Source organism: Argopecten irradians, chromosome 16 (assembly GCF_041381155.1).
Source record: "Argopecten irradians isolate NY chromosome 16, Ai_NY, whole genome shotgun sequence".
NCBI classification, from domain to species: Eukaryota; Metazoa; Mollusca; class Bivalvia; order Pectinida; family Pectinidae; genus Argopecten; species Argopecten irradians.
Window position 1 is genome coordinate 25,101,041 of NC_091149.1, and position 14,944 is coordinate 25,115,984.

Genomic DNA, 14,944 nt, shown 5'->3' on the forward strand with positions numbered 1-14,944 from the left:
CTTCATTGTATCTAAACAATGTTCACATGTATCTGTAACGACATTTGTTTGATTAATTGATTAACTAAACGTCACATTAACAAATAGGGTCAAGTAAGTACGGCCTCTTAAGCGTGCGGTATGTTGTGTGTATGAAGATGTGGTGCGTGTTTTGTGACGCTGAGGTATATTCGTGTGGTGTCTTGTTTTATAGTGGAAATCTTGCCCTAAATGGATTTGTTTGTTTGTTTGTTTTATTAAGTTGACGTCCTATTAACTTTCAAGGTCATTTAATTACGGACTACCTCCAATTTGTGCGATGACATGCATGTATGAAGAGCATGGTGCGTCTTATGGGAGACTACGGTATATTCGTAGTATGTCCTCTAGTCGAAAGTGCAAATCTTTGCACACAGATGATGAAATCAACGTAGGTTTTCTTTTTAAGTGGTACCGGTTTATAATGGAAGAGTTATATTATAGTGATCATACAAAACCCTAACGCACGTTAGATCTTTCACAACGGAGATGACGTCGTTGTGATATATTTCGATTAAAAGGACGAACTCCAAAGATGCGGAATAATTTTCCAAATATGAATTTATTAAATGTAACTTCCTAGAAGTCGGTAGGCGATTCCCGGAGTATCCGAAAATCGACCTGTGTCCTCCGAGCTCTAGACCCTAACTAACTCATCACAAAGCATAACACATATGATTATATAACAATATCAAAAACACGGAAGATAAACAGATCTAGATGGCATTTAGAATTCAAGTGTCAGTGGTCTTACAGGTGAATTAATTGTCCAATGTCCTTGGGGATACGTGTCACACCTGGTTGGACCGGTCTCCTTAATACTTCTCGGTTAACACCACACAATAAATAGATATAATTACTACTCAGAATTAAGTCAACAACAATAAATCAAAGAGTTAAGAATAGCAATATAGAAAGTAAATGAATTGATCATAGAATTTCAGTACAATATTATTACACAATATTAAAATGATTTAGCAAAATTTGGTAATCAAAAGTCTCGAATGATATAATAAACCGAATGTACACAAATGTTCTATAAGCACTTTTTCCTTATGAAATTTCCCTCCGGCTTCGAAAAATGTCGCGTCCCGCGACTCTTTTAACGATAATATCTGCCAGGTCTGTTATTTCTACTGTGTCCTCTTACTCGGCCGGAATTCCAATTATTACAACAAACACTCGTGGGTGGTTGCGTTGATTGTAGCGTTTCCAGTTGTCTCTTTAGATCATATATTTGCGTTTTTAACGTATTGTTTGATGCTATGTAAATTTTGTTTTGAAGGTTGATGTCGTCCAGTTGGTGCGATTTATGCTTTAAATCCATAATTTCATACTTTTGTTTTTGAATTAGGTCCGAAAAGGTTTTCTTATCTTCCTCGCTGTTTCGAACGATGTCCAGCGCTGAGTCCAGCTGTTTGTTTGACTCGGATATTTCTTCCCGTAGTCTCGAATTCTCCATTCGTAATATGGCGAGTTCTTCACTAAATGTGATGCACTCACACTGTTGGGAACATTTCTGCTGTAATTCATCCTTAGAAAGTTTTTCGCACTCTTCTGATAGTTTAGAAACTTGCTGCCGAAGTTTTGCTATTATTTTCTGATCTGCTATTTCATTCCAGTTACATATGTTAGATATTTCATTGTCCGAAATAGTTGAAAATGGTAGCATACCTTGAAGACTTTTCCTCTCTTTGAAAGCTGATATTCTTTCCTTGTCTCTCCTCTTTTTGGCGCGGGATTTACACTTGTTCCTTCTCTGTTTCTCGTGTCGATGCAACATCCCAGACAGTTGCGGATACGTAGCGTCTCTGTTATTTTGAATTCCGGCGTCCCTGCCGTTCTGAATTCCCGTTTGATTCCTCGAATCGATTGTCCTTAGACCATTATGACGCCTACTTGTTTTGAAACGAAACTCACTTGAGAAACAGTTCCTAGAAAAGTGTCCAATTTTTCCACACTTGAAGCACTGGGATAATAAAGCAGGACATACACTAAGATGACCATAACTAAAGGTGAGGCCACAACGGGTACAATTTCTGTTACTCGGTAAGGTCCAGCTGCTTCGTCCAGTTCCGGTAGGATTCCAGAATTGCTGAGGAGTGCATCTTTGATAGAAAGTCGTCATCATGGGAATCTCTCGCTTGGCTCTTCATGTACTTGGAAAGCGTACCCAGCTAAAAAGTGGGTACAACCCGGATAGCTCCACCAATCTTTCACAACGGAGATGACGTCGTTGTGATATATTTCGGTTAAAAGGACGAACTCCAAAGATGCGGAATAATTTTCCAAATATGAATTTATTAAATGTAACTTCCTAGAAGTCGGTAGGCGATTCCCGGAGTATCCGAAAATCGACCTGTGTCCTCCGAGCTCTAGACCCTAACTAACTCATCACAAAGCATAACACATATGATTATATAACAATATCAAAAACACGGAAGATAAACAGATCTAGATGGCATTTAGAATTCAAGTGTCAGTGGTCTTACAGGTGAATTAATTGTCCAATGTCCTTGGGGATACGTGTCACACCTGGTTGGACCGGTCTCCTTAATACTTCTCGGTTAACACCACACAATAAATAGATATAATTACTACTCAGAATTAAGTCAACAACAATAAATCAAAGAGTTAAGAATAGCAATATAGAAAGTAAATGAATTGATCATAGAATTTCAGTACAATATTATTACACAATATTAAAATGATTTAGCAAAATTTGGTAATCAAAAGTCTCGAATGATATAATAAACCGAATGTACACAAATGTTCTATAAGCACTTTTTCCTTATGAAAGATCAATTAGAACACCTTCCCGTCAAAAGCATTCTCATTGGGAATAGTCGCACATTATTGCATAGAAATGAGAAAGTATCACTTCCATGGGACAAAGAAGGATGAGTATAAGAGAGTTACTAGCGTCAACTGTAAAACAAAATTAAAATATCTCCAACACGCGGTCTAAGGTTAATAAAAATAGTAATAGTCTGGGAGAAACCATCAGTTCATCAAATTGTGCGACAACATATACAAAACACGAATGTATCACAGCCTCTTAAAAAGGCATTCACTTATTGCATACACTGTCATTAAATGACCCTGACTGTCAATGGAACATTCAATCCTATTGGCCGCCATTTTGTCTCGCTGTCCTTGTATTCTTGACGTCACGTCACTTGTCCTGACGTCATGTTATGTTTATGTCATGACTTCACAATGGATTTCCAGCCAATGAAAATCGCTCCAGATCATATTGCATAAGTGACATATGCAAAAATATTACACGGGCAAAAGCACCGGATAGCAGGCGGATTATGTGATAAACATTGAAACGATATTCTGATAGTCTCCACCGCCTTCTTAAAGTTCAAAATAAGACTCATGAAATGAAAAATTTGTACTTGAAGAAAAAATGAATTCATTGCTATGTTTAGGATATATATAATTCAACGAAACATTTTGTTTGTCAATATGAGCTTAATCGGGTCAAAACATTAATCGAGGGAGTTGATGTATCGTAAGTCTGCTGTTCTTCCTTCAGAACTAATACACAGATCACATATCATTGAGTTGGGAAGCATTTCAATCACTTCTTCGTCATAGCATATCCCAGCCTCCCTCAATATACATTAACATATCGCAATACGTCGCATATGTGGGAGGTCAATATCAAATCTCATCAGTTTCTCATATCCAACATCATTGGAAAGCCAAAACGGAACATGCTATTAATATCACGAGGTTATTATATAAACAAAACAAAAAACCTGACGGCATGGTATTTTATGTGGGAATGATACAACCCAATCGGTTTCAACATACAAAGAGTGATATAATAATTCTAGTGAAGTATTTTGGCTTATAAGAACGAATATCGCCGAGTGGTTAAAATAAAACGAAAGAAAAAATAAAAATCAAATATGTTTTATCATTATCACATGCACATCGATGCAAATATCGCATTTCATGACGTTCCCATTATTACTCCGCTTATATTGATGACGACAATGATTTGGAAATGGGTACAATAAATTTGCATGCCAACAACAGGTGACGCCAGCCATCTATAAAATAAGAACTGTCAGGTAGTGTACAACCATCTAAATACTGTATAATTGTTTAATTTAGCGTGAATCAAATATCTCGACCTCCCAATTGATACTGGGAGAATAATTCACACATTTGTCGAAACCTAGTATTAATACGCTATAAGTTAACTTGCTTACAATTGTTTCTATTTTATTCAATTAACGAAAATGAACTTTACCACTTATATTAAAGCGTAAGTTAACCCCCCCCATCCCCCCTCACATATAGTATCAACTATACAGCAAGATGAGTGCTGCCCCCACGAAATGATGGGACAATCGCAGTAAAAGTGGGAAATGCAACAATGATAAAACTGCAAAAAGGTTTGTGTTTTCTCTATGATAACAACTTCAATATACAACGAAATATTTCATCTGTTGATATACAGAATGTTTATATTCCTAGGTTCCTCTCGCTTGTATATCATGCACGTCTTTCTCACTAACATACAACCTTGAAATAAATTCCTTTATGCATTCCACATTCCAAAATACTCACTTCATTGGTTGAACCGTAGGAGAGTTCATTCATTTATTGTCTTATAAGTATGCGACCTTGAAATGCCTACCTTTGTACATTCCAAGTGCCAAAATGCTCATTGCATTGGATAAGCCGGAGAGGAATTCATGGGCTGTTGATTTAATAAAACATATTCTGATTGTTAACGTATCGTCTAATGTGACCTTGTAGAGTGTACTAGAATGAATTAGAGCTTTCTCAAGTCTCACACACCACGAATTCATGTATGAAAATTGCAACTTTTTAAGTTTTAAATTGTAGTGGAGTGCAAATTGTGTTGTTATTGAACTTAGTGATCTTGGCAACATGTATACTCCGTAGGATAATATCAACGGCTTACAATTTATACAGGGAATTTCAATCTTATCATTCAAAACATCAACACATATAAATGTAATATTTGATACATTTTAATGTAATTAGATATTATTTCAGAAACAAAGGTGAAGTAAGAAGACAATTTTGTTTAATTTTGCCCTAAGCGGCACTCGAACTCACGACATACGACACACAATCGCGCGCCTAGGCAAATATATCTGTGTAATTTGCATGTTTCTAACATACGGGTGGATGTGATTGATGTAGGAAGCTGTTTTTCACACTCCTATGTCGGAGTCTTACGAATAATTGATAGAATAGTACCTTTAAAAAGAGATCCCGTGTACACGGTTTGTCGACGGGTAAAACAAACACACAAACATTGTTAAGTTTCAATCTGCACTGGCAATAAGTATCGTGAATGTTTGCCGGCACTGATCAAAAATGCTTATACTTTTTTTCGGTACCTCATCTGATTCCTTCGAGGTTAAATAATTTATCGTATAAGAGGACAAATGCATGTGTGAGGTGATTATTTTTGGTGTTTTATAAACGTGCACGTGAAATGTATACGCCATTACTTTGAGTGTTTTATAAATGTGCACGTGAGGTGTATATGTCATCAAAGTTAAACTTACCTGGTCTGTACCGACTACTTGTAAAGCATCATCCGATGGGGCCCTCCATCGTCCCCCTCCTCCTCCTCCCCCGGCACCTCCGGTACTCGAGTTCATAGCGTCTAGGATGATCCAGGAAACGGAATCCTCGTAAATTATATTCCGGATAAGTTGTTTCAGATTTCTTAATTTCAACTTTCTGATGTTAAACTTCCCTCTCCGGAAGTGTACTTTAGACATGGACACGATATGAATTGTGGGTAATTTCACACTGAAAAAATTCACACTCACCTCAACAATCCATAGTAAGATAATTTCGCAGATGCGCACAGATCACTGTCAATCACAACTGCTTACACATTTCTTATTTACCTGATCAACACATGAATATTCCTCACAATTAAAAATTAAATTCCTGGTTTATCTTCCAAAGGAATAGCTCACATAGACTTCCTGTCTCCACTTTCATCAAACGACCGATATGGATCGGCGGCTAAAAAGATTTTAATAGGAAAAACTTTACAAGCCTGAAATAATAAGGGACAATGATGATATTTCCCTAAATTCTATTTTTGAAATTTTGAATATTACGAATTAAAACTAGAGCACTCCTGAACTTTGATCACTCGCTTGGCGAGTGAAATATTCAGCACTCGTGGTACAATTTGTTAACTAGCTCAAACAGGTATCAAACGTAATTGTAACAACACTTCTATATATCAATATTACATTCGTAACAATAAGACACCCACGTGCTCTTAAAAGCACGTGCTCAAATACACAGTTGTAGCGTAACAATAACTGCCGACGGTTAAAATGCTCACATGCATAAAAAAGAGTTGGTACACATCCAAAACTGACAGAGAAGGGTGCAGTATTGTTAAAGTATTAAAGTTCCGTAGATAAATCGAAATTGTGATCAGGCTTGAGGCCATGTACCCGCCAACACAAAAGATGTCGACTCTAACACTGCTGGTTATCGATAGTGGTAGATATCAGTCATTACCAGATTTATAGAGAAGTCAGCGAGGCCAAACCTGTAGTCAACTCGCCGTCAGTCAACACTGCCAGGATTTATATACGTAACGGTGACAACTGGTATGAAGACACTCGCCAAAGACAACCCAAATTCTCGTCATGGATGGGTACCTGATGTCAAGTTGTAACTAGTACATGTAACGTTCACTTTCAGAATGGAACCGATTTAAGGTCCATAATGTAATCATCAAGTTGTATTGAGGTGATTTAAGCTTCACTTTGTGATTCTATCATTCCCATTATTAATATAATTTGCCGTAAGTTATGTTTTATCCTTTTCGTAATTATGTGCTATGGTTTATGCTTTGTGACGAACTAATTAGCGAAAAATCCCAATATAAAGACGCCGGAGAGATGTGCTAAAATCAATACAGATACAATTAATCAATAAATCCTATACATCGGCACACAGGTTCCCTATAGCCATTTATACTTGTTCATCGGCATTTAGACCTGTACAAAACAGAATAATACATGTATAAAAGCTTTATGTAGAAAAATAAACATACATTCATTTACATACATGATTGGTCTTGGTTATATAACAGTGGACCTGAAATACGAGTAGAAGTTAGGGATTTATGGATGTGTTGGGACGACCTGTAGAGCGTGCAATTTTAAACTGGTAGTGAACGCTGTGGAGTTTCGAGGAGAGCTGCCACTTCGGTGTGTGTCCCATGCTTTGCTTTTCCTTTTATCTTGTTACCAAAATCAATGGGCACCGTTCTGGGCCTGCCGTGAGCTCTTTAATTCGTTGACAATAATTTGCTGCAACATGCTTGGATTTTGGCTGTCTGTTCAATGCAACACGTGTCTTGGAAAACCAAGTCTAGCCGGTATCTCGCACGAAATGGACAAATTTTGCCAATAACTCCGACTAAAGGCTCTAACCTGGCGGACCGTTACAGTTTCCATTGTTGCTTATACGTGTTGTATATCGACGTGGCCATTACGTGTCTGTCTGATGCAGTGGTATCTATATCTACAGTTAAATACCTCCGTCCCTAACGGGTGAATCTGCAGATGACATATGTAACAAGATATCTACATCCCGTCTGGATTTGCCTTTCAAACGCCAGTAAAAACTGTCCCTGTTAAAAAGTCGTAATAATGTCGGAATCCTATTGGGAAGCCCCGAAAGTACATAGACGTGAGTGTGGAAGCGGTATTACATGATGAAACCAATGCTTTCAAAGCGCTGCGTCATATTAATCTATAACGTGACATCTACAAGCCCGAACTAAAATGTCTAAAACACAGATCTGGGGAAATGTACTTGAGGATAAATTTCTTACATTTTATATTACAAGTTTATAGTTATGATTAATGTCAATGCTTTCAAGCGATGAAATAAAAAAAAAGTTATCAAATGTCTTCCGAATGAACAAAAGTTACTATTATTTACATGCAATTTGTTTGAATAAAGAGAACAAGATAAATGATAAGTATTGCCCGAACCTGCACTGGAGTTGTAGGCGTTTTCGTATAAATTGACCACAACCGTTATGCAAATATACCAAGTTCAATAAGCCCAGGGGTATAAATGTTTGTTTGGAATGGTTCGGTTTTATAAGTTTAACGTGCTATTAATAGTCATGATCATTTGAATTCTAAGGACGTGCTATGTTTATATGGTGGATGAAAACCGGAGTATCCGGACAAAAACCACCGACCAGCGGTCAGTATCTGGCAATTGCCTCACATGATATTCGAACTCGCGAACGATCTTAAAGTTATTTTGTTAGTATGTCGGAATATTTCAATCATTCGTCCACTACGGCCGATAAATGTTTGCCTGACAAACTTGACTTGATTACAATAAATATATTACTGCGACAAGTTCAAACTCACAATTATACTGAATTATACATTGTAATGGCTTTATGAATGAAGATTGAAACGTTGGACAGAACTCCGGGATAGTAAACCTTTCTGTCTCGTTGCGGTATCATTAACTATTCACACTAAAAAATGACGTTTCAAACACAGAAAGCCAATTGCAAGGGTACGACAAACTGTTTCCAAACGACGTCATTTATTTTCTCTTTAGAAACACATTGTGCGTATAATTTTGGAATATGATGATGAGTTGTTGTTTAAAAGAGCGTCCTAGTAACAGTTTAATTGCTGAAATGAACGTCCTATTAACGTAAAGACGGCCTCCCGTGTATGCGGCGTGTAACGTGTATGATGTATTTTTTGGGTGGTTTGGGAGACTGCGGTGTATCCGTGTTAACAATAGGGTCATTTAAAATCGGCCTTCCCTGTATATATTGCGTGTGTGTATGTCTGTATGTGTTAGGAGGCTGCTGTGTATTCTGTGTTGTGTCTCCTTGTAATAGTGGAACTCCTGTCTTTTTATTGTTAAAGTCCACTTTGAAAGCTTTTTGGAAACACTCGTATTATCATTCTTGATGTAGTATCACTTTCTGCTTCAAAGAATACAAGCAAACAATGCGAAAAGAGGGCACGCCACAATGGATGAAGCGCCTAAAAATTATATACTTTATACTTTTCGACAAACGACCTAAAACGCGGACGTAGCTGTAGATTCCAGTAAACAAAATCCCATTAAATCAATTATTATAATATCAATTTTAGAACATCAAACATACCGTATACGTTTTTACCTGTAGTTATTAGCATGTCTCTGAGGTTGGCCCTGCAGGTAGCGCGTTATAATTGTACATGCTATTGCCCCTATTGCATTATCGTATGAGGCAACTAAATTTAGGATCTTTTCTTTTCTCTTCTTCCTAACTGACTTTATCTTCCCTAATGCGTTCCTTGGCACCGCCTCACTTTTGGCCTTGAGTTGGGTGTTCGCCCCTGTGAGGAAGGCTCTAGGTTCTGTCCCCTGGCCGAGACAAACCAAAGTCTATAAAACGGTAGTTTCTACTTCTGCTTAGCGCTCAGCATACAGGGAGTGGGACGACTGATTTGCCCGTTTTCAGTATAATGTGACCGGGTGGGGTGTGTTGCTTGGTGTCTTCTGCGGCATACTTCAGTGATATAGCACTATAAAAAGGGCAACAGTTTCACTATACAAGAAGACACAATACGAACATACGGCAGTGTCCCAAAATACGCACTTCGCACAACATACACGTAACACACCGCATACATGGGAGGCCGTTCTTACATGACCCTGGCTGTTAATAGGACGTTAAAATAATCAAATAAATAAACAAAAAATCTCTGAGGTATGGTAATTTCAAATTCTTAAAATATCACGTTTGTGCCTCTTTTGTACCCCTTCATTGCTGTTTAGTTCAAATATTTGTTCTCCAATTTTATTTTATTGATGCCTATCAACAACACATGATGTTATATTTCAAACTTGAATATTGGAGAAGTCAATAATGAATTACATTAACAACAGACATTGTCTCCATTATTATTCCTTTGAGTATGGCAAACATAGCTTCGGTCACTTTGCTCCATGTAACGAAACTGAGATGACATAAATGGTTGGAGCGAAAAATGCTGACCAAATTAGGATTCGAACCAGTGACCCTTCAAATACTAGCCGGAATGCTCTACCTATCCAGGTGCATGTACCTAGTTGATGGCAATTAGACCAATCCAGAACCTCAAGATTTTGGTATGCTCCTGCTTTTCTCACAATGCTTGATACAGAATCATTATAAATATATACCATACACTATAAACATTACTTCAAATTACATGTCATATTCTTACATACAGGATAGCATAACAGAATCAATATCCGGATTATTATCTTACACTGCTGTCTACGTTTCGACCTTGAATGTCTCTTTTACCATTTGATAATTATTTGTTTTCATTAATAATTTTTTATAATCATATACATTAGACAACAAATAGCCGACCGCGACACTTTATTAAACTCTTCCTACCATCTTACTCATTCTATATAATTGGATTTTCTTGCTGATACCGGATTTCAAAGTTGTGTTTTTTGGAAGTTTACGTATTCGTAGAGAAGGTGTGAAGCTGGAATTGATAGATATAGCTATAATTAATTTCAAATATCACGATTGCACCGACAATATTGCGTGAAAAGTCTTATCAGCTCTCCTGGACAGCATCGTATAACAAATTCATTCCTCTCATCTTTTTTATTGTATTTAGATCGGCGTTATCATGACGTATGTAAAACACCGTTATCACGTCTTCCTATCTCTCTTCTTTTATTCGATCAACCTTATACAGTATGTTTGTAGACGTTTTGATTTACGTAGAGAGTGTAATACATTGCGCATCTCAGCAGTGTGGATCTTGTTATACTTACGCGTATGATTGCGTTGGTAATTTGACCAACAATGTCATCAAGATGCTCCACCGCTGACAAATGGTATTTTTTTCATTATCAAAAACAGCAGCAGACAATTTAGTATTTTTATTCAGTTACAAAAGTTACTTACTTTACACCATTACCGCCAATGAAAAGCTTGAGCTTCTAATTTTATTTCAAGTTAAAAATATAAAAAAAAATTATTAATTGCATCCCGAAAAAATTCCGTGACACTATATCCTATAAGGAATGAAGTACTGATTCCGCATGACCCAAAGGCAAAATAAATTATTTTATATGTTAATTAGACTTATGTTTACACGATTAAACACTAATTATTGTTCAAATGATGAATATCATTTATGCTCTGTCGGCGGTGGAGCATCTTTAATTATAAACATAGGTTTTAGTTTTGTTTTGTTTATTATATTTACGTCATATTAACTCCAGGGATCATTAAAGGACGGCCTTCCGTGAATGTGGTCTTTTACGTGCGTGAAATTCGAAGTGTGTGTTTTGGGAGACTGCGGTCTATTTGTGGTGTAAATTATTCTGTAATCACTATTTATACAATGATGATTAATTTCATAAAGGGGAAAGCTTCAGAGCATGCATTTGAAATTAAAAAACATCCCGAAATATTTGAAATGAATTTTTTTTTTTTCGAAAACTGTCGGTGAGTCATCGGAATGTAAAACAAAAATGAATGTCCTCGACAGGGGAATGTCTAATAAACTATTCTTGAAGTACAACTAAACTTATTTTTAAAAAAGCATTTTAATAAATTTTAGCTTGCATTTTCAGCTTTAAGGCCGGCTTCTTCTGTGTGAAATGCAGAGTGTGTGGATATTTGAATGTTTTATGTGGCTACTATATTTGAGTTGTGTCTCCTTGCAATAGTGGAATTCTTTTTTTATTTTATAGTGCAATCTCACTGAAGCATGCCGTCAGAAACATCCAACAACACAAGCTAAAGAATCCGATTATACGGACAACGGGCAATCCATTCGATCCACACCTTTTATGCTACGTGCTAAACAGCAGCATGTTTTTTTTTCTAAGGGCTTCATTAAAACATACACACACACGATGATTGTTTTAAATCAATTGCAAAATAAATGACAAATCACTAACAATGATCAGAATTCCGGAGTATATGAAGAAAACCAAGTGTTATCAGGGTTCTCCGTTGTTGTTTCCTTTTTGTGAATTTTGTATCCGACCGGTTGGATAACATACGGATGGGTTAAAATTACGACCACAGAAAAGGTGACTATATTATGACGTCATAAGATTTATAAATATCAGTTATAGATCTTTACACTAATTCTAAAATGGTCTTTGCTTGGAATTTTCTTCATATGTGCTTGGTATATAGCGAGAGTGCTTTGATTCCCGTATATTACTTTACCGTATATAGCATGCGAGCGGTACATTACAGTACCCACCATATTGACTATATTACTATAGAAACCCTCTATAAACCCACCAGATACATAGCTAATCAGCTTGGAGAGATACAGACAATGTTCTACAGCCAGGCACCAAATCAGACAAGGCACAATTCACCAGTGAGATTATGTCCCTAGTACCTCAAACCAGGTCAATTTATAGAATACACGACATCGCCGCATGGGTACAAACGTACCGTGGTACAGTGGTATATCGTCTTTGGTAACATTATGGTGGTACGTCACAAACTCTGGCAGATTGGTTGTCTATTTCACAATTTTCTTACATTGATCAGAACATATAGAAGAACCTAAATGTCCAACAGTCGTCATAACAATAAGCATATTTATCATAGTATGTTTAGTTATTATATATAGCTATTGATTTACATTGATTGCGAAACAAGTTATATAACTTCATGCAAAACACTTTCGATGGCCTGGATGAAAGCGCGCGATGGGTCTAGAAGTGGGAAGAAACTGTGAGTGCCCGGAAAAGCCCTACTTGACCACTGACATTTTCATTTGTATTTGGTTTTGTTTGGTATAGCCTAATAAACAATACCAAATCAAACATATTATGGTAAGTATATATATTGTTTTGACGACTTTTGAACATTTTAGTTTTTTTAAAGCCAAGAAAAACCATTCAAGATCATCATCACAAAATGCAAAGTGGAAATGTTTACTTTTGTTGTGAAAGTTACTTACATACATTGCTAACAAAATTCGCATCACCTGTACAGAAGTCGAAACTTAGGTAAAACAGTAATCCCACGCCAATTCCGGTACGACATAAATAATCATACAATTGTTGGAGACCAGCAAATTGCGGTCAGAGTACGCATGCGTTTAAGCCTTCGAACACTGAAATGTCTTCTCAACAGAAAACAGCATACGCGGAACCATTAGACAAAAGACTTAAGGAGGACGACACAAAACAACCAAAACACGGAATTGGAAGTTCGTGTTCAGATGCCATTAGTGGAAGAACTGAAAAGATTGTCGGCAACTTAAACACTATTATCTAATTTTTCTAATTGCAGTTAGGATACTCAGAATGGAATATTGAATTGAAGTATTTAAATTGAAGTTTAGGGCTCGAATGAATGAAACACGGCATGCATCGGTTCGTGACTGAATTACATTAACCTGGAAACTTTCGAAGCTTGAACATGGTAAAGTATTGTTCTGAAAATATCACCATTATCATTTACTTCCGGTATCGGTACAAAACTGAGCTTTATTTTCGATCTCTGCAGACATGTTTTGATATATTTCCCAAGGTTGTATACGTTACGGGTTTAAATCAATCCTATGTAAAATAACTCGTGTTAACAGGTCAATCCTGTATACAGTATGTAGTTAATTAAAATATTTGGCTGTTAATTATTTACAAATTTCAAGTAATTTCTCCATAACTATGCTATTTAAAGTAACGGAGATTTGTCTTGATTTAATCTTTATTTTTCTAATTTTGGTTACTTTCTTTTAAGTAAGATTAAGTTGCATAAATGTAATTCTGATTGTACAATGTACATGCTGACTACAGGACGATTAATGAGAAGCAGTTGTCGAAATTCAATAAAATTGAAAAGTGATTGCGATTATATCTTTATTTGAATGTAAAACAAAAACGACCACCCCCTTTAATACTTTTACAAACATATGGTTCCTTATCCGGAGCGTATTTCAGCAAATCATAGAACAATTGCATGCAATTCTACCATGATGATCCTATATGCTATAAACAACTATTGCGGTATGAATAGAAATATTATTATTTACATTAGGTTATTAACATAGACATCAGACGCCGTATGATTATCCTATTGATTTCACATACACTTGGCGAGTAGGTGTGTTATAGCGAAATGATCACAACCCAGCACGCGATATTGTCATACATATGATCAGAATTTGGGTTTCGAGCATTTCTAGGAGATATAAAAAATTCTACAACTATTGTTATATACACTAAACATATCATTACACGCAATTCGCATGTAAATATGCTAGATTTGTTTTTATTTGACCCCCACCCCACTTTTACTGTAACATATATTCCTATATGATAGTGCTAGAGCAAATGAATTTTTTATATCTTGGTAAACAATATCACACACGCATTCACTACCAATATCATTCAATAACTGTTGTTAGGATGAAGAGCAATCAGAATAAAAAATATCGATGCTAAATTGACATTCAAAGAAAATGATGGAAATCTAAATGAGAGACAATGTGCAGTTCAAGAAACAAGAAGGTCAGCGAATCATTAGCTGTCCATTTCACAGTTATACGTAACGTTGCTCTCATTTACATGGATTCTCATGGGACAATTGAGTTTAATTATTGATAGATATTTTGCGATATATATTAAATATTCTTGATTCATAATACTCGATCTTTACTACGTTGTAACAACTGTCGCATATATAAGAAAGCCACCTCTACAACAATGGGGCTCTAAAGAACGTCTAATTATCACATAATCCGCCTGATATCCAGTGATTTCGCTCATTTAATTTTTTTTGCGTATATCACTCTTGTAATATGACCTGGAGCGATTCTCATTAGCTAGGAACTCATTGTAACGTCATACAGGAACA